Below are 14,795 nucleotides of genomic sequence, written 5' to 3' on the forward strand. Positions count from 1 at the left end.
AGTCTTGACCTAGGCTCAAGTTTGTTATGCTCATGTGATTGAAGAAGAACGAAACAAGCAGAGCCGAATGAGCGTAGGTGGTGATAATCTAGAGGTGACCCAAAAAGGCGCTCATATGGAGTTTGATTTTGGATGACAGGATTGGGAATGCGATTAATAGTATGAACAGCATGAAGAGCATCTTCACCCCAAAAGGGAGCAGGAACTTTGGCAGAGAGAAGAAGAGTACGAACAGTGTCAAGAATGTGACGAAGTTTTCGTTCGGCTCTACCATTTTGCTGAGAGGTACCTGGACAAGTTAGTTGATGAACGATGCCATAGGAATGCAAAACAGATTGAAAAGCATATTGAGTGTACTCAAGAGCATTATCAGATCGAAAAATTTTGATATGTTTAGAAAATTGAGTTTCAACCATTTTTGCAAAATTAGAATACACTTGCAATAATTCAGAACGATGTTTCATATTAAAGATCCAGCTATAGCGAGAGTAATCATCAACAAAGACAACAAAATATCAAGATCCACCAATACTAGAGATAAAGAAAGGTCCCCAAACATCAGAATGAATAAGGTCAAAGATATCAGTGGATATAGATTCACTAGAATTGAAAGGCAAAGCTGGTTGTTTTCCTAACTGACATGAAACACAATCAAAATTTTCTGTAGACATTGAACCTAACAAACCTCTAAAAGCCAATTGTTGTACACTGGAAGAAGATGCATGACCAAGTCGAGCATGCCAAAGAGCAAGAGAAGGAACAGAAGAAACTGCAACAGCTGCGGCAATAGAAACAGGAGCAACAAGTGGAAGACGAAGGTTGTCCACGGGAAACATACGCCCAACTCTAGGATCGGTCCCTAGCTCCTGTCCTGTCCTTGGATCCTGCACAATACACCCAGAATAATCAAATATAATTCGATAACCCAACTCAGCTAATTGTCCCACAGAAAACAAATTGTAAGAAAGGTTAGGAACATTAAAGACCCCAAAAACGGAGAGGTTAGAGGTTGAAACAGAACCTATATTATGACCAGACATTGTGGAAACATTTGCTGTGCGAATAATAAGAGGGTGTGGTGCAAGTTTAAGTTCAGAAAATAAGGACGAGTGAGGTGTCATGTGATTGCAACAAGCAGAATCCATAAGCCAAGAGGAAGGAGACATACCAGATAAAGCTGAGAGAGAAGAGGAATAAGATGCATTACCAACCATACGAATGACATTGGCGATGATGTTTTTAAGGTCACCTGTGGTCATGGTGAAAGTGCGACCTAAAGACTTAGACTGTGCAGAGACGGGAGCCATTGGTTGGACACTCTCAATGTTAGCAATAGTGGCAACAGAAATTGAAACAGCTGATTTATTGCATTGAAAGAAAGTCTCAATATTATGGCCAAAACGTTTGCAAAAATTGCAAAAAACTGCAAAAACGTTTGCTGGATTGTCGGCAACGATTGTTGCAAAAGGAAGAATACTTGTCCTTATGCTTCATTTAGAAGAAAAATATGCAAAAATGGATTGCAAAAAAGAAATCTACGCAAAAAACTGAGTAAGGAGAACCTGGACTGCAAAAAAGTCAACTCCAGAAAAAAAAAGTCAACGGTCAACGGTCAACAATGATGTTGCGGTGACGTCAGCAGCGCACTGGAGGATGACGTCAGCGATGATGTGGCGTGATGACATCACCTAGGGCTGACGTCAGCAGGAGCAGGTTTGGCGCGTGGCAACGCGTGGTGGCGCGTGGAGGCAGGGATTCGGCGCACGGCGGCGCGTGGACGCGTGATCTTCAGTGCAGAAGCTTTGGGCGGCGCGTGAGGGCGCGTGGAGCCTCCGATGACTATGAGGTTTTCACGAAAAGGTATATTAGAGTAAGACGATCTTTGTGGTACCTTCGGAAAATTTTTCGGAGCAATATTCACGGCGGTGTTGAAAAAGGCAGTGGTCTTTGCAGTATTCGAACTCCTCAACGGCGGCTGCTACAGGTCCGGAACCTGAGGACGATGTTTAGAAGACTCGAAGGTTCAACGGCGAAAGGTTGTGGCAGTTGTTGTGATAGCGGAAGCAATATTGAGAATGAAGTTACACCAATAAAGACAAGACTGCTAAGAAAAGTTTAGAACACTGGCTCTGATACCATGTTAGAAATACTGAATTCAATAGTGTTGTATTTCTCACTGAAAGAATATACATGAGTGCCTTTATATAGGAGGCATATGAGTGCAATACGAGTAAATATAAGTGTAGTACAAATAAGAGTGCTATACAAGTAAACTAGTTGGGCTTAAAGCCCACAACATTATACATGTTAACAGTCAGGAACTTTCCAATGAGGCTGAGGGAATATTCTTCAAGAATCTTCTCCCTGTGTAATGCTTGAATCTTAATAGGTTGATCCTCTTCGGGTGTGAGAGTGATGCGTTGGATTCGTTCAATGAAGTTTGAGTCCATTGCTAGAATGAGGGAATAGGAGGAGGTGATGTGTAATGAGGAGAGTGAAATGAAAAAACAATGTCTCGGCCTCCCTGCAATATCACTACACAGGGAAGGAGAGGAAGAGGCTCACCCTTGGTGAGAGGAAGAGCTCACCCTTGGTGAGAAGAAGAAAAAAAGTGGGGATTGTTTTCTTAATCGGCTATGTTCTTATCTGATCTTAATCTGTTGGTATATATACACATGTACATCATGTGTTAGATATTAATATTCTTAAAAGAGGTTGTATGGAACTGTGAATATATATCAAATGTACGGAGTGTGTATGTCATAGAATATGAAACAATAATTTCCAAATCTTGCTATAACTTATTTTCTTCCATATGAGGCCACAAAAAATATGAAGGTAATTCTTGGGGGAAATAAGAAATGGTGTCATTGGCTTCATTTTAATAACTTCCTATAAATAGGGTCTCTCAGTTCGTCGTATCAAGTATCAATTACTCTCTCTCTCTCTCTCTCTCAGCACAAAACTAATTGGGATACTCATATCACAATTTCCACGGCCTTCCCTTGTGCGTTCTCTTCATTCTCCAAACCTCCAAATGGTTCCAAAAATGCCCAAAAGACTGAAAAAGAAAACTAACCTCTTTGATTACACATGTATGCAAAAGGCACAAGGAATCAGTATTGCCCAAGATCAAGTCATCAGTTATTTTCCTTCAGAAGACTACAATTTTGTTCCTGAATATCATATTTCCACTGTTAAGTTTTGCATTACCAATTTCACCGTTTCTTTTTCTTGCTTTTCCAGACCTAACTTTTCATAATTTAAGAGGGCTATATTTTTTTTTACAGGATGATTTTTATGTTGAATACATGCAAAAATTAAAGAAATTCAAGAATGTACTTAGCAATTTAGTTGAAGATCCTTTGGAAGGCTTGAACACGGTCGATGCTATCCTGCGCTTTGGCATTAAGGACCACTTCCAAGAGGAGATTGAAACAATCCTAAAAAGGCAGTATGTTATTTTTAAAGCTCATTAAGGTTATGATCATGCTCTTCATGAGGTTGCACTGCGTTTTCGATTATTGAGACAAGAAGGCTATCATGTTTCTGCAGGTGAGTCTGTATTAGTCTTCGAGGATGGGATGGGAAATAGGGTTAAATTTTTTTTTTTTTTTTTAATGATAAAATAGGGTTTGATTCTAAAAGTTGAACAAAAACATCCCTACCAAAAAACTAATAAGAAAATGAAATTTATTTCTTTATTGAGTTCAGTGATGAAGCCAGAAAATTTGTCTTTAATTAGAAGAGGGGGGCAAGTACAAAATGAGACCATAAATTTTTTGTTTGTATATACTATATCTATAGAAGTGTTATATTTACAACATTTTCAAAATAAATCTTAATTAACAATATTATGAAAATATTGTAAAAATAGCATTTTTCTAAATACAATAGTCTAAATTAGAATTATAAATAAAATACTATGTTGAAAGTGTGTATATATATATATATATATATATATATATATATATATATATATATATATATATATATATATATATATATATATATATATATATAATCAAATAAGTAAATAACCATTCATAAATTTTTGTCAAATTAATAATAATATAATATGTTTATATGCTATATAATAATAATATAGTATATTTTTCATTCATAAAAATAGTATCGTTATCATTTTAATAAAAATAAAGGATACAAGAACTAGAGAAGGAAAGTCACATACCTGGAACTTGGAGAGAAATGAGATAAATTTTTCTATTGAAGTGTATGGTTTAAATACACATGGTTATAGAAAACAGTAAAATATTTTTGGACTTAAAATCTGTAAAGTACTAAAGCCTTTAGAAAATAATAGTCAGACAAAAGAAGAAATTTTTTTAGCAAACACAGAACTGAGACAATAAATAATCAAGCTTGTGATGGTCCTATGAATTCATAAAACTTTGGAGAGGACCATGGTCCCCCTCGCCCCAACGTGGCTCCACCACTAGTTGAGCTTTAATTCAAATGACACATCATCCTCCTTGATAGGCCAAAAATGTATTGACTCCTTGTGATGAATTATCCAATTAATTAGCCAAGTTAATTAATTAAATTCAATTACATGCAATGAGCATGATAGTACGAACAAATCACCAAATAACTAAATGCAGCGGAAATTCAATGACACGGGTGATTTGTTTACGAATGGGGAAAACCTTCGAGACAAAACCCCACCAGGTGATTTTAAGGTCACCACTCTGGAGAATTCACTATTATCAAAACAAGCAGTTACAAGCAAAGGAATCCCAATACCTTATACCAACCTACAGTTGAACCCTTACCCCAATACACAACTAGACTTGTTTTGTAGTGACAATCTCTCCTTGTATTGCGTGGCTCCTAGTACATGACTAACTAATAGATGCGCAGATCCCAGTACGCGACTTGATCATCAACTTGAGAAGGATGTTAGCTGCAAAGTTCTTCTGTTCATCACACGATGAACATCATTAAGTTGCTTGGTCACAAAACCCTACAGTGTACAAACACAGCAACTTCTTCAAGATGTACTAGGGCAATACTAGGTTTCCGGTTACACTTTTCTTCATATTTGTGGAATTGTGCTCTTGTGCAACTATGTAACCTGTAACGGCCCTTAAAATAATCCTTATATATGTTTAGGGTTGTGAGAAAAGAAAGCCCAAATATACATTTACGGATTAGATGAAAATCAGTTCTAAAAAACTAAACTTCATAAATCTCGACAGATACCCTATATATTGAGCAGCTGTCGAGCCTCGGGCTAAAACAGCTCTTTTAAACCTCGATAGATACTAGTTGTCAAGTTTTAATGAACAACACTTCTTCACTTGATTCTTGGACAGATTTGCACGGTTTTAACACTTGAACTTGAAACCTTGTTTCTTGTAGCATTAAACACATCCTAGATCTACCCAAATACAAGTAAAGTGCGTTTTGTCAAAGGATTAGTCAATACATAAAATGTTGACATATATTCCTAACATATATCACAGATGTCCTAACAATCTCCCCCTTTGGCAATCCATGACAAAACCACAACAAACAAATGAACATATGAGAGAAATCATAAATCACTTAGCTCATACTCACTTGTTAAGTACAGTAAAATCTATTGTAATATAAACTCTTGAAAAACTTTGCAAGAAGAGAGTTCATGACAAGGAAGACTTCGACAACCTGTATTTCTGAAACACTTTAAACAAAACTCATCAAGGCATCTTAGTGTGAGACATAAATAAAAGATTGCATACAATATATAAGAAACATGTGCATAAAGAGAGAAAAGAAACAACATATGAAAAAATAGGTGAAAGAACTGTAATAACAACTTCAAATGTTTAGATATCAACAAGTTCAAAGTTTGCTATCACAATATGATCACAAGATCTAAGGTACATGAACAATGTATCTAAAATAGAGAGAAAAGAAAAAGATATATAAAAATCCTCACTACATCCCTTAAGATATGAACACTCCCCCTAACAAAATTTCCTATACTAACCCTCCATCTATTAGTATGACTACTGTTATATCCAAAACTACTCCCCCTTTTTGTCATGAGTGACAAAGGGTAAGTATATCAAGTAGACATCTCATCAGCACTAGAAGAGCTAGCACCATCATCCTCAACATTAGAAGCATCAGCATCACCATCATCATCCTCATCCTCAGAAGCCTCTAGAGTAAGAGGAGGAGAAGCAACGAAGCCACCCATGACAGCCTGTCATCATACAATACGACCAACATGGATGTTCACCTGACACAACTCATCACTGAGAGTGTCAAGGCGAGAATCCATGCACACAAGCTGTGCCATGATGTCCTCGAGAGTCACACCGCCCATAGAAGAAGAGGGAGCGGATGTGGATGGAGCTGTAGAAGCTGGAGGAATTGACGTCCTAGATCGCCTCAAACGTAGTTGCGCCTCGCTCTGTTTAACGATAGTGGCATTTATGGAACTCATAACATGGAAGTGGCCGAAAACGGGAAAGGGGACAAAAAAAATGGTGTAGAATCCTCGTGATAGCCGAAGGGAAGATGAGCCTATCACGGGTTGTCATATCTCTATACACATCTATGAGTGAAAGAATGAAATGAGAGGGAAAATCTATGGTAAGATGCTCTAAAAGGAAAAGCAAAAATCGAGCACGAGGCTCTGTAATAGAGTTATAATGAGATACAAGATGCAAAACAAAAGTCATAACTATGTTAATGAACCTAAGACCTTTAGCAAAGGCCGAACAATGAATGAACTGACGATCACCCCAATGAGAGGGACGTTCACAAAAAGATGACATAAGCTTGTCTTCAGACACGATCTTAAGAAGATCACAACCAGGGTAGTCAGGATGTGCTACCCTAGGGACATAGAGCACGTCAGATACTATATCCAGTGTGACCACGATGTGCGTACCTCGAACGCGAGTAGAAAAATGAGGTACTAAATAATCAAATCCATGCATGTTAGAGTAGAACTCCTGTATAAGCACGGATGGACAAGTGACCGAGACGTCACACAATGACTCCCAACCCCTACTATGAATGACAGTGGGTAAATCAGTGTCGGAGAAGTCCGACAAAATGACTTGGCATTCCGAATGAATGCCTCGTCTAGAAAATTATTTGAAAAGTCCTTGCGGACTTTATCATCACAGAACCGAACACGAGAGGGAGTAGGATTAGAAGAAGAGGATGCCCCGGAATGAAGAGGATTCCGAGACGGAGTAGATTTTCGTTTAGGTGCCATAGAGCAACTAACCGAAACAAGAAGAGAGTGAGAAAGAGAGACACGCAGAAAAGCACCAATCACAATCAATATATAAGAATATATAGAATGTAAGGTACACATGCATGACAATGCATGAGCATGTGATATGCAATAGTAAATACATCATGGGCTCAGCTCAATCCAAACCTACCAGCACACAATCCTTGCAACAAGGTAAGCACACATCTAAGATGCATGAAACATTGTTATAATGCAAAGGTGATGCAATGCATGATGATTTAAAACCATTTAAGCAAGACCCATCCCAAAATTTTCACAAAGCTTCATCAATTTTGAAAAACCCCAAAATTCCTCAAAAATCCCAAAAGTTAGGTCAGAAAACATGAAATGCATGATTGTTGAGAGAAACGAGATCTTACCAGAAGAAGAAGAAAGATCAATCTAGGCCAAAAAACCTTTAGGAATGGACTTTGGAGTGAGAGAAAGAAGTTTTGGGAGGTGAGGAGTCAACAAGAGTCTATATATAGAGATCGACAGAAGTGAACCTGAAAATGCGAGGATCCTATATATAGAACCTTTTAATTCTCAACAGATCGAGAGGTGTCAAGCTTTAAAGACTTGAAAAGATCTAGCTATCAAGCAGCTGTCTAGAGGTGTCCACAGCAAAAAAAGCTCGATGGATCGAGGAGCTATCAAGCATCTATCGAGGAGATTAAAACTTTCTCGATAAATCGAGGAGCTATCGAGATTGCAATAAAAGAAGCTGAAGAGCTCGATAGATAGCCTAGCTGTCGAGAGATGTCGAGGAGCTATCGAGATTGCTTAAAACAATTTTTCAAGAAGAGAAAAATACAGTCATGAATACAATCAAACATGCAACTCAACCAAGGATTCAAACAACATTTTAATCTCTCAAAAATATCTCTCAATCAAGAAAAATGTAAGCACATAGATCCAAAAACACACACACACACACACACAAAACAAGTCTAACTAATTTTATATTTCAAAAACAATTTAAGATAGTTTAGTGAGCATACATTAACACATGTAAACCTTGTGATGGCCAAATCACATTGTACCTGCACATGTATCAAGAGTAGCAAAGAATATTGCGTGTTGTGTGTGAAAACATCGAAAGATTGCATAAGTGCCTCTATTTTATGACGATTTGAGATATGAGTAAATCATTTTAACTCACACATGATCATAACTGCTCGATGGGGACTATCACCTTCGAGGCACATCCTAAACTCCCACATCTCCTAGAATACACGTTTGCAATCATGTTTTAAAGCATTTTATTTCTTTTGCTTTAATTTTTCTTTGCATATTTTTCTTTTTTTTAAACATATCATGCATAGGCATACAAGAGAGAGAAAAGAAATACCAAATTATGTTAAGCTTATTGACATTGCACTTTTGCTATGCCAAAACATACCGATGTCATTTCATGATTGGCGGGCAATAGTGGTGAGATGGTTATTTATGCCTTTCTCTTATGATTTTTTAGTCATTCTCGTCAAAAAGAGTGATATGAGTGTTACATACAAGAGATACTTTAATCTTACTCATCACAAAAACGAGCCACAAAGCTCACTTGCTTAGTTGTGTATAGAGATGCTCATTTAAGCTACAAGAGATACAAAGTTTAGAAAACTTTATTTCAAGGTACACAAGTACCAATGTACACAAACACACACTGTTTTTGTATTTTTTTTTTTTTTTATGGAGGAAAACAAAATAAAACCAAAAACTGAAAACAACCAACAAAAACATGTCAAACAAAGCAATGCATAAAAACTAGATGCAAATGCATGAAAGCACGATTCCAAAAAGATAAGAAAACAAGCAAGAGAGTCCTACTTTAAATAGAAAGAATTAAAGCAGAGGACAAACAGAAAGACAATTAAGTCTTAGGATCCTTTATCACCTACACAGCACGAGTCTTTGGCCGTGAAGATGAAAAGGCACATGTCCTAGCAGGACTACTAAAGGACAGAGGAATTAGAATTCCCCTGAAATTGAGTTAAAAAGCTCAAGGTTTTGAATAACTCTCCAAAAAAAGGTGTAGGTCCTTGAGAGGAAACCTGTGACCGTTTGGAAATTTGCTTTTGAGAATACACCTTAAAGCAATTAGGACGAGTGTGTCCCGAAACACTACAATAGTGACAAACATGAGCAGTTTTAGAGCTACTCGGCTTCCTAAAAGGAGGTCTAACTTAGAGGTTGACAAAAACCTCAGCTTAGGACAATTTGGCCTAATATGACCAAAAATATGACAATGACGACAAGTGGAGACAAATTCAGAATTTTTATTCAATCTAGGAGGAGTTTTAGACATAGGTTTAGAAACTTCTGCGTTAACATCAGAATTTTTACCCTTGTCTATCCTAGCAATATTAGCCTTTAACTCTTCATTATTTCTTTTAAATGGAGGAAAATAAAAATAGTTTTCCTTTGAGTTAGGCTTAACAACAAGTTTGTCACTAGTTAATTTTTTAACTTCAGTTTTAAATTCAACTAGTTGCTCTTCCAAACTCTTAATTTTGTCCACTTGAGATGAAATTTGATTTTTAAAATTCTCATTCAAATTATTGGCTTCATCCAAGTTTGCAATCAAATCATCTTTTTCAAGTTTGACCTTTTTCAATTTAGCTTTTAATTTTGTAGAACATTCAAGAGATTTCATACAAAAATAATAAAGCTTGCAATAGGCATCTTGTATATCATCATCATCATTCAACACAGAATCATGCAAATCAAAACAATCAAGAGTTTCCCGTGACAACAAGGGTCAATGGATCACACAACAAAGACTAAAACCTAATCAAAATGTGTCCGCTCTGATATCACTTGATAGGCCAAAAATGTATTGACCCCTTATGATGAATTAACCAATTAATTAGCCAAGTTAATTAATTAGGTTCAATTACATGCAATGAGCATGGTAGCACAAAAAAAATCACAAAATAACTAAATGCAACAAAAATTAAATGACACGGGTGATTTGTTTACGAATGAGGAAAACCTCCGAGACAAAAACCCCACCGGGTGATTTTAAGGTCACCACTCCCAAGAATTCACTATTATCAAAACAAGCGGTTACAAGTAAAGGAATCCCAGTACCTTATACCAATCTACAGTTGAAACCTTACCCGAACTTGTTCTGTAGTGACAATCTCTTCTTGTATTGTGTGGCTTCCAGTAGATGACTAACCAATAGATGCGCGAATCCCAGTACATGACTTGATCACCAACTTGAGAAGGATGTTGGCTTCAAAATTCTTTTATTCATCACACGATGAAGATCATGAAGTTGCTTGGTCACAAAACCCTACGGTGTACAAACACAGCAGCTTCTTCAAGATGAACTAGGGTAATACTAGGATTCTACTCACACTTTTCTTCACACTTGTGGAATTGTGCTCTTGTGCAACTGTGTAACCTGTGACGGCCCTTAAAATAATTCTTATATATGTTTAGGGTTATGAGAAAAGAAAGTTCAAACATACATTGACGGATTGGATGAAAATCAGCTCTAAAAAATTAAACTTCATAAATCTTGACAGATACCCTATCTATCGAGCAGCTGTCGAGCCTCGGGCTAAAACAGCTCTTTTAAACCTCGATAGATACTAGCTGTCAAGTTTTAATGAACAGCACTTCTTCACTTGATTCTTGGACAGATTTGCATGGTTTTAACACTTGAACTTGAAACCTTATTTCTTGAAGCATTAAACACATCCTAGATCTACCCAAATACAAGTAAAATGCGTTTTGTCAAAGGTTTAGCTAATATATAAAATGTTGACATATGTTCCTAACATGAATCACATATGTCCTAACACTCCCATAGTACTACAACATATAGTACACAAGGTCATGGATTCAAGACTCACTAAATACATGTAACTTATCAATTGAGAAGAAAATATGCCTAGAAAGTCAATAATTAACTTGTAGCTAATTTCTATGATACAGACGTGCTTAACAAATTCAAGAACACGGAGGGAAAGTTTAAATTGGAGTTAGGCGAGGACATAAGGGGATTGATGGAGTTATATGAAGCTTCGGAGGTAAATGTAGAGGAGGAAGACATACTCGACGAAGCTAAAGCCTTTGGTCGCCATCTCCTTGAAGCAAAAGTTAAAAATCTTGATCACCAACGAGCTAGACTTATCTTAAACAGAATGGAATATCCCTATCATAAGAGCTTGCCAAGGTTCTTGGCAAAGGGCTTCCAAGAGAATTTAGAAGGGACAAAGGATTGGATAAAACATTTACAAGAATTAGCAAAAATGGACTTGAAAATAGTTCAGTCAATACACCAACAAGAACTTCTTCAAATTTAAGGTGAGTTTAATGAGACTAGGGCATAATTTTTTTTTTTCTATCAATTATTTTCTATTAATTATGATAAATTAACACAACTCCAAAAAGCTTAAACTGTTAACTATTTAAATGAAAGTTGGAGCTAACAGAGACAAGGTTTAAACTCAAACCAATTGTTTTGATACTATGATAAATGATCACTTTTTTCAAAAATTTAGATTGTTAAGAAATATATATATTGACAAAATAACCATCAATTTCTATTTAATTTTTAGCACAAAATATATGACCGTTCTATAACTTTAACTCGTAAATGATTTTAATCCCTAAAACTTAAAGTGATCACATTTAGTCCTTAATGACGTAACGAGATTAAAATTAACATGTCATTAGTCTGTCAAATATATATTAGAAATTAAAAGTTATCACTTTAACTTTGTTTAAGGTTAAAAATATGACTTTAAATTTTTGGAACCAATATTCTTCATGGATTAAAACTTAAAAACTATCATAATAGTTTTTGGCTTCTATTTTGGTCAATAGTCAAGTTTTGAGGTGATTACTCATGTTATACCACTAAAATCTTGATTGTCACAGTGGGCAAGATTGTGTAATGCCTTCCTATTAGAAGCACAATGGTTTGCTTCTGGGAACTTGCCAAAAGCAGAGTACATGAAGAATGGGCATGTAAGTACAGGATTGCATGTGGTGCTAGTTCACATGTTCTTTCTCTTGGGTGAGGGAATTAGCAAAGAGACTGTTGATATTCTGGACAACAATCCAAGCATTATATCATCCACAGCCACTATTCTTCGGCTTTGGAATGTTCTTGGAAGTGCCCAGGTAAGATTCCACTGTTAATAGGGAGGTAATCCCACCTAAGGCATTGCACTTTATTCAATAGCTATCAAGAATTGAAAATAAATAAATAAATAAATAAATAAAACTTTAACTCCTAGCCTTTGAATAAAATAAAATAAAAAGTTAAAATATTTGTGTATGGAGGGGTGAATTGCTAGAGTGACCAATCCAATCCAATGCCACTAGTTGTCCTGCTCAGAAACAGGGGGGAAAAACGTACACAATAATGGTTTGTGGTATTTGATTATTCCTTTTTATTATTTTTTTGGGCTCTATTAATATGTGTCCTTAAGGCATGCATGAATTATTCATTTTAAGAGACTTTTTATGAAAAATTGAAAAAAAACTGTCTAAAAAGTTTGTCATTTTTTCTTTTTTCATTTTTTCATAAAAAGCTTCTAAAAATGGTTTACTAATGTATGCCCTAAGGGCATACGTTAGTTGTAAGAACTAGGTTTAGCAGCCCAAGCCCACTTAGAATAGTAGTGCCTTGTATTTCAACCCAAGCACAAACAATAGAATTGTTTTGTGTAGAGGAAGGAAGACAATTACAGTTTAGTCGCAAGCTAAGCCTAAGGCTAGTGAAGTAGTTTACAGATATGGAGGAACAAATCAGGTAGTTGATGGTAAGAAAAATTCTCCTCGGTAACTTCCGAGGAAGAATTCTTATATAGGTCAAGTTATATACTGTTCACTTTTCTATTTCTTACTCTCTTTCTCTTAGCTTCCCCTTAACTGTATAGCTTCTTTCCTTTTATATATCATCCTTCTTAGCATTATGGCCCTCCACTTATATGCCCCAAAGCTCTCCCCTAGATACTTGTCCCATCAAGGTTCTATTGAAGGCGGTAGAAAGGGTTGCTAGATGTGAAGACACTGTTCAAGAGTCATTTCTTCATTAATGCAACTAATAAGGTTGTTACAAAGCATTCAATGCAGGGGTGGAAGGTAGACAATTTTAGGAAACTTCCTCCCACCGTACCGATCCACTCCACAAATTCTATCTCTCCCATTCAGGTGTTCATAAGATGCTAAGTCCCTTTCTCGTCCTCTTCTCGAGTAGACCAAGTCCTCAGGTCAGGTGCACTTTTCAAATGAGTTGGTGCAAGACATCCCGCTCCTTATTCTTCTCGGTCCTCGGAAGCCCCACATTAGCCCTATAAAACCTACTCTTTATTATTAATGTTTGATCTAAGAGTAAGGTTTTAACGACACTGGGCTAGGTAGTACGTGCCAGGTGCGTTCCCATCTGAAGACGTCGTTTCAACTATTATCTGCACATCCCTAACACTTTGGTATCCACGTTCCTACAGTTATTGCGACAGACGGCTGTTTGTCTCCCCATGTTCTACAGTGTGATGATGATCTTACGATCCTCATTTTTCGTAATTTATTGAGTGAGAAATTTATCACTTAATTTTTACTCCTATATAAGAAGGTGTGGGGAGTGATTATGTCCCATTTATTTGTTCTCCAATTTTTTCGTTGAAGCAACAATCTAAGGAAAAGCCTTTCCCGTGCTCGTAGGTGCGTTTGGTTTCACACTCCATACCACAAAGGGATTTATTTGTTGCTATTATTTTTGTTTTTTACAATTTAACCTTATAAGGATCCATGGGTAGATTTGCTAGATTAGTTAACACCCCCAAAGGCATGGCCACCTATAGAGCTAAGTATAGGATTCCCGACAATGTTGAAGTTCAACATTGTGAACTAGGCGAATGGTTATTCATAAACAAACCACCTGGTTCAGTAGTTATTACGATGATTGCCTTCATAGAAGACAGGGTGGAAATTCCAATGGTTAGGGTTACTGGGGACTTTCTTATTAATTATAGGTTATCCCCAACCCAATGCTCTCCCAACCTCTTTAGGGTCCTCGGTAGTGTAGATATGATAAATCGAAAGGTAGGGACTAACCTCACATGGAACAATGTAAACTGGGTATACAATTTCCAAAATGGAAAAGATAATGGTTACTACTTCAAGAGTAAGTTCCCCTCTATTAGGTTAATCTCTTGTATACCTAAGTCGAATAAGGGCATGGACGAAGATATCCTCATCATCTCAGGTGAATGGCATGATGGGTTGCACTTTCCTACCCAAGATGTGGGAACCAGGTAGGGTTCCCACAGATTTTAGACTAACTTAGGGCACCCACTTTCTCCAAGTTTTTTTTTTTTTTTTCAAAGAGAAACAAACCACTTTGTAATTTACATTTTCTATATACTAGTAGATGAATTTCATACTGCCCCGACTAAGAGTTTAGTAAACTTTGTAGATCTCAACTAAATCCTTAAGTTAGAGATCTTTCTCCATCGAGACAAACAACTCTGTCTGGTACACGTGATCCTCGGATTCAAGCCCATCTCTAATC

The 14,795-nt window shown here is 36.6% G+C and overlaps 1 pseudogene; it reads left to right on the top strand.

Annotated features, from left to right (window-relative positions):
* Positions 1 to 14,795, top strand: part of LOC142635739 ((3S,6E)-nerolidol synthase 1-like) — a 58,387-nt pseudogene that overhangs the window by 29,604 nt on the left and 13,988 nt on the right.

Source organism: Castanea sativa, chromosome 5, assembly GCF_040712315.1.
Source record: "Castanea sativa cultivar Marrone di Chiusa Pesio chromosome 5, ASM4071231v1".
In the NCBI taxonomy this organism is placed as follows: domain Eukaryota; kingdom Viridiplantae; phylum Streptophyta; class Magnoliopsida; order Fagales; family Fagaceae; genus Castanea; species Castanea sativa.